At 43.5% G+C, this 6,259-nt stretch overlaps 1 pseudogene; it reads left to right on the top strand.

Annotated features, from left to right (window-relative positions):
* The first annotated feature begins 344 nt into the window (after positions 1 to 344).
* LOC135526395 (neuronal acetylcholine receptor subunit non-alpha-3-like) lies at positions 345 to 1,858 on the top strand (annotated as a pseudogene).
* Positions 1,859 to 6,259: the final 4,401 nt, after the last annotated feature.

The following is a 6,259-nucleotide window of genomic DNA, read 5'->3' as shown; positions in this document are numbered from 1 at the left end:
TTGCTAGATGTCTGTCCTGTATTAGGTTACAGTTCATCTCTGGACTATGTGATCCCCACAACCTCAAACTCAATCAGACAGCTGATCCCCGCTACTTACACACTTTTCTTCCACGCTCCCTCATTTTCTCTCCTTCTGTTAGTCTTGCTTACCAGTGTGGTCATTTTCTTACATTTAATTTTACAATACCATGATTTTGTGAACACTATTGGTGTGCGAGTGCTCCATTCAAATGAGATGGGATAATGAACAAGGAATTGAAGCAATTTATCCTCAAATAGACATGATTCTGACTTGGATGTCTACTCTACATGATATCTTGGTCTCTGTCTGTCTCACAGGATGAGAAGAACCAGCTGATGACTACTAATGTGTGGCTGTGGCAGGTGAGGAGGAAAAGAGGTTGTAGCCTGTTTTCCATAGATGAGGATAGATATATTGTAATATGTGTCTTTCCCTCAACAGGAGTGGCTAGATGATAATCTACGATGGGACCCTGAGGACTACAGTGGGATCACATCGATCGGAGTTCCATCTGAGGCAATCCGGCTGCCCGACATCGTGCTCTATGAGAAGTAAGCTCTGATATGTCACATATTATGATGAGCACCATTGAGCATAATGTCTTCAGACAAGACAGTGTTACATCCACCTAGTTTCCCACTAATAGTTCACATTAATGGACCGTTTTGTTTGATTTTTCTTCCTAAAATGTATGTTTTATATGCACAATAACCCTGACTCTTATTACTATCCTCCCCCAGTGCTGATGGGCGGTTTGAGGGCTCCCTGATGACCAAAGCCATTGCTAAGTCTAACCGTAGGATCACGTGGACCCCTCCGGCCAGCTACAAGTCAGCCTGCACTGCGGACGTCACTTTCCCCTTCGACAGACAAAAACTGCTCCATGAAGTTTGGATCCTGGACATATGATGGTAACATGGTGGACATGATCCTGTTCGGTGATTATGTAGACAGGACGGACTTCTTCGACAACTGAGAGAGGGAGATCCTGAACGCCACGGGGGCCAGAGGAAACCGGCGGGACGGGGATGTATTCCTTCCCCTTTATAACATACTCTTTCATTCTGAAACGTCTCTCGCTGTTCTAGACACTTTCTTAATTATTCCGTGTTTCGGTCTGTCGTTCCTGGTGTTCTATCATCTGTCGGATGAAGGGGAGAAGCTCTGTCTGTCTGTCTGTCTGTCTGTCTGTCTGTCTGTCTGTCTGTCTGTCTGTCTGTCTGTCTGTCTGTCTGTCTGTCTGTCTGTCTGTCTGTCTTCCTCCTTGACATAGAGATCATCCCAACTTCCTCCAAGGTCATCCCTCTCATCTGGGAATATCTCCTCTTCATTATGATCTTCGTCACTCTCTGTCATCGTCACGGTGTTTGCATTCAACATGCACCACCGCTCCTCAAACTCCTAACACCCCATGTCCCCCTTGGTTTGCTCCCTCTTCCTTCAGAGGCCAGCCAGGATGCTGTGCATGCAGGGCCACACTGACCGGTACCACTATCCAGAGCTGGCACCGGAGAGCCCAGAGCTGAAGCCCTGGTCTGGGGGCTGGAGAGGGTGTCAGTGGGGGAGCTGGTAGACCCTCATTCCAGGTTGTGCAGGACTGGAAGTTTGTTGCTCAGGTTCTGGACAGGATATTTCTGTGGGCCTTCCTCACCGTGTCGGCCCTGGGGACCATCCTCATTTTTGCCCTGCATATATTCCTTAGTACTTCTCCCCAGTCCGGTCCTAGCACTGCCCTCGAACTTGGCACCCTCCCCAGTCCTGGCCCAGCACCCCACTTTAACTCATCACACCTCCCTTGTTGGGAAACCAGCACACCACTCTAACTTCCCTCACCAGTCCGGACCCAGGACCCCCCCACTCAGCACCCCCTGCCGATTCACCCTCTGATGTTAATTCCCCAAACTGAGGCCAGGACACCCTACCAACAATTTAACCCTGAACTCCAGGCTGGATCTATAGCCCCTCCGTCTCAAGTTTCTGCTGAACCTTTCAGCCAAATTGCTATGGTTAGACTCAACCCCATACTGTTGAGCTATGCCCTGCCTTCCCCTCCCACACCTTGAGTCAATGGCACATCTTGCTATAGAGCCTTTACTCACATTTACATATTACACTGACATAGTTCACTCAATGCACAGAAAACAAATTACAAATATTAGCTTGTTCTTAAGCACAAACTTTGACTGAAATACTTTGAATTAGTGTAATATTTACCATATATTCTCTGTAGTTACTGTATATACGAAGAACATTTGACTTATTTCTGCCTGACTTCTTCTCAATAGACTCCTCAAAACCATTATCACCTTGTGACCCAACTATTGTGGTCTTAGTTAGTAACTTAGTTCGTCTGTGAGTAGAATGGCGTCGGCATCCAGGCCACTCTGATTGGAAGCTCACTGTTCTATTTGTGTTCGGCGAGGGACCTCATTAGCAAGGGATTGTTTGGGTTCTGTATTTTTGTTTGTTTGATTGATTTGGGTTTTGTGTCCTTCGACTTTTATTTCATACTAGCACTTCATCAACTAGTCAATGATAACAAGCTATTATTCAAGTACAATGTATAGACAACCCCCCCCCCCCCAACTGAGGTCAGGTATGTGATTACTGTTTCGAGAATGAGAGCAACACAGTGAATCAACTCAATTGTTCCGGATGTCAAATCAGAATAAAGATATTTTAAATACCGCCAGTTTGTATTTCATCATGCAGTATTGAATGTCTAAATCACTTCATTTGGATTCGCTTGGAACTGTTTAGAACGCTCATAGAGTGATGTGGATGTTACAGACGTGATAGTTTTAAATGTAGCATTATTGTATTCCACTAGGTGGCAACCTTGGTATGACAATGATTATCAGGTGTCTCCTACACAGCAAAGTTTTTGCTGTTGGCCTAAATATGGGAGCTATTTATTTTGTATATCAATCCTTTGGTCCTGAATCTTCACAACATGTAATACATGTTATCTCTCACACACTGATACTCTTACACACTTTTGCATGTCATGCACACAAACACACACATACCCAATAGGAAAAAATGTGTTGCTCAATAAGGAATCATTCTATGAAATAAAATGCCAACAGTCACAACTACGATTACGTTGCAAGTAGTCTAGTGAGAAAAGCACTGAGCCAGTAACTGAAAGGTCGCTGGTTCGAAATACCCGAGCGACAATGTGAAGAATCGGTGGAGGTGCACGGCGCTTAACCCACATTATCTCCAGGGGCGCTGTACTACTATGGCTGACCCTGTAAAACAACACATTTCACTGCACATATCAGGTGACAAAACATGTTTTATCATTAGCCATAAGTCAGTTTCTCCTGGGCTTGTATACTCATTTCAAGGTAAAGAACCAACTGATAAAATATTATAAAATCCTGAATTAATTGTTTAAACTTTTAGTTCAAAACCGTTTGAGCCAATGCTATGTTTATCATACCATTACATTTCAAACTTAAATTGTGATGTCAGACTGTTTGCCTAGTACAATATTTTTCCCCCTCTGAGATATTCCCTCCTTTCTTCCCAAATGCCACCACATTGGTGCATTCTTCCTCAGAAGTGGTCGAGAAAGGATTTGAAACTGGCGAAGGCAGCTGTGTTTGGAGGCCTGGTGAATCACTACCAAGCGATATGTGGACAGGTACAGGCCACTATTTGGGTATAATTCCTGTCCCTTTGGTGAGATCTGTGGCATCCCAGTTGATTTGTATTGACTTTATTTTAGGGGGTAGATCAGCTTTAATATTGCAAATTGCGGCTTCCATGAATGTGCCTTCGGAAAGTATTCAGACATCTTGACTTTTTCGACATTTTGTTAGGTTGAAGCCTTATTCTAAAATTCCCTCATCGATCTACACACAATACCCCATAATGACAAAGCAAAAACAGGTTTAGACATTTTTTGTAATTATTATTTTTTTAAATAAAAAATGAAATATCACATTTACGTAAGTATTCAGACCCTTTACTCAGTACTTTGTTGAAGCACCGTTGGCAGCGTTGAATAGCCTTGAATCTTCTTGGATATGACACTATTTTATTTACTAAACCTTTTACTAAACCTTTATTTAACCTTTATTGAACTAGGCAAGTCAGTTAAGAACAAATTATTATTTATAATGACAGCCTACCAAAAGGCAAAAGGCCTTCTGCGGGGGCTGGGATTAAAAATTTAAATAAATAAAAAATATAAGGCAAAGCATACATCACGACAAGAGAGACAACACAATACAAAGAAAGACCTAAGACAACAACATAGAATGGTAGCAACACAACATGACAGCAGCACAGGTTACAAACATTATTGGGCACAGACAACAGCACAAAGGGCAAGAAGGGTGAGAACAATACATCACGCAAAGCAGCCACAACTGTCAGTAAGAGTTTACTCAACTGACACTACAAGCCTGGCACACCATTCTTCTCTGCAGACCCTCTCAAATTCTGTCAGGTTGCATGGGGAGCATTGCTGCACAGCTATTTTCAGGTCTCTTCCAGAGATGTTCGATCGGGTTCAAGTCCGGGCTCTGGCTGGTCCACTCAAGGACATTCAGAGACTTGTCCTGAAGCCACTCCTGTGTTGTCTTGGCTGTGTGCTTCGGGTCATTGTCCTGTTGGAAGGTGAAACTTCACCTCAGTCTGAGGTCCTGAGCGCTCTGGAGCAGGTTTTCATCAAGGTTCTCGCTGTACTTTGGTCCAATCATCTTTACCTCAATCCTTACTGGTCTCCCAGTCCCAGTGATGTTGAAAAACACAGCATGATGCTGCCACCACCATACTTCACCATAGGGATGATGCCAGGTTTCCTCCAGACGTGACGCTTGACATTCAGGCCAAAGAGTTCAATCTCGGTTTCATCAGACCAGAGAATCTAGTTTCTTATGGTCTGAGAGTCTTTAGATTCCTTTTGGCAAACTCCGTCTTGCCACTCTACCATAAATGTCTGATTGGTGGAGGGCTGCAGAGATGGTTGTCCTTCTGGAAGGTTCTCCCATCTCCACAGAGGAACTCTGGAGCTCTATCAGAGTGACCATTGGGTTCTTGGTCACCTCCCTGAGGGAGCCGGGAGGCCAGCTCTAGGAAAAGTCTTGGTGGTTCTAAACATCTTACATTTAAAAATGATGTACAAACTGTGTTCTTGGGGACCTTCAAATGCTGCAAAAATGTTTGAGAAACTTCCCCAAATATGTGCCTTAACACAATCCTGTCTCGGATCTCTACAGACAATTCCTTCAGGCTCATGGCTTGGTTTTTGCTCTGACAAATACTGTCAACTGTGGGACCTTATATAGACGCGTGTGTGCTCTTCCAAATCATGTCCAATCAATTGAATTTACCACAGGTGGACTCCAATCAAGTTGTAGAAATGTCTCAAGGATGATCAATGGAAACATGAACTCGATTTCTAATCTCATAGAAAAGTGTCTGAATACTTATGTAAATTAGTTATTTCAGTTTTAGATTTTTAATAGAACATTTGCATACATTTCTAAAAAACAGTTTTGCTTCTAGCCGCTCAAGAGCACCCTTACCTGCTGATCTATAAATTCTATCTCCGTAGTCTGGCATGGGTTGGATGGTCATCTGAATCAGGTTTAGTTTGGCAGCTGGGGTAAAAGAGGAGCAATTACGATAGAGGAAACCAAGTCTAGATTTAACTTTAGGCTGCAGCTTTGATATGTGCTGAGAGAAGGACAGTGCACCATCTAGCAATACTCCCAAGTACTTGTATGAGGTGACTACCTCAAGCTCTAAACCCCCAAAGGTAGTAATAACACCTGTGGGAAGAGGGGCATTCTTCTTACCAAACCACATGACCTTTGTTTTGGAGGTGTTCAGAATGAGGTTAAGGATAGAGAAAGCTTGTTGGACACTAAGTAAGCTTTGTTGTAGAGCATTTAACACAAAATCTGGGGAGGGGCCAGCTGAGTATAAGACTGTTTCATCTGGAAATAAAGGGATGAGCGAGCTTCCTACTGCCTGAGCTATGTTGTTGATGTAAATTGAGAAGAGCATGGGGCTTAGGATTGTGCCTTGAGGTACTCCATTGGTGACAGGCAGTGGCTGAGACAGCAGATTTTCTGACTTTATACACTGCACTCTTTAAGAGATGTAGTTAGCAAACCAGCCCAAAGAACCTTCAGAGACACCAATACTCCTTAGCCGGCCCACAAGAATGGAATGGTCTACCGTATCAACAGCTTTGGCCAAGTCAATTAAAATA

This window comes from Oncorhynchus masou, chromosome 32 (assembly GCF_036934945.1).
Source record: "Oncorhynchus masou masou isolate Uvic2021 chromosome 32, UVic_Omas_1.1, whole genome shotgun sequence".
Lineage (NCBI taxonomy): Eukaryota > Metazoa > Chordata > Actinopteri > Salmoniformes > Salmonidae > Oncorhynchus > Oncorhynchus masou.
This window is presented reverse-complemented; position numbering and strand designations above follow the sequence as displayed.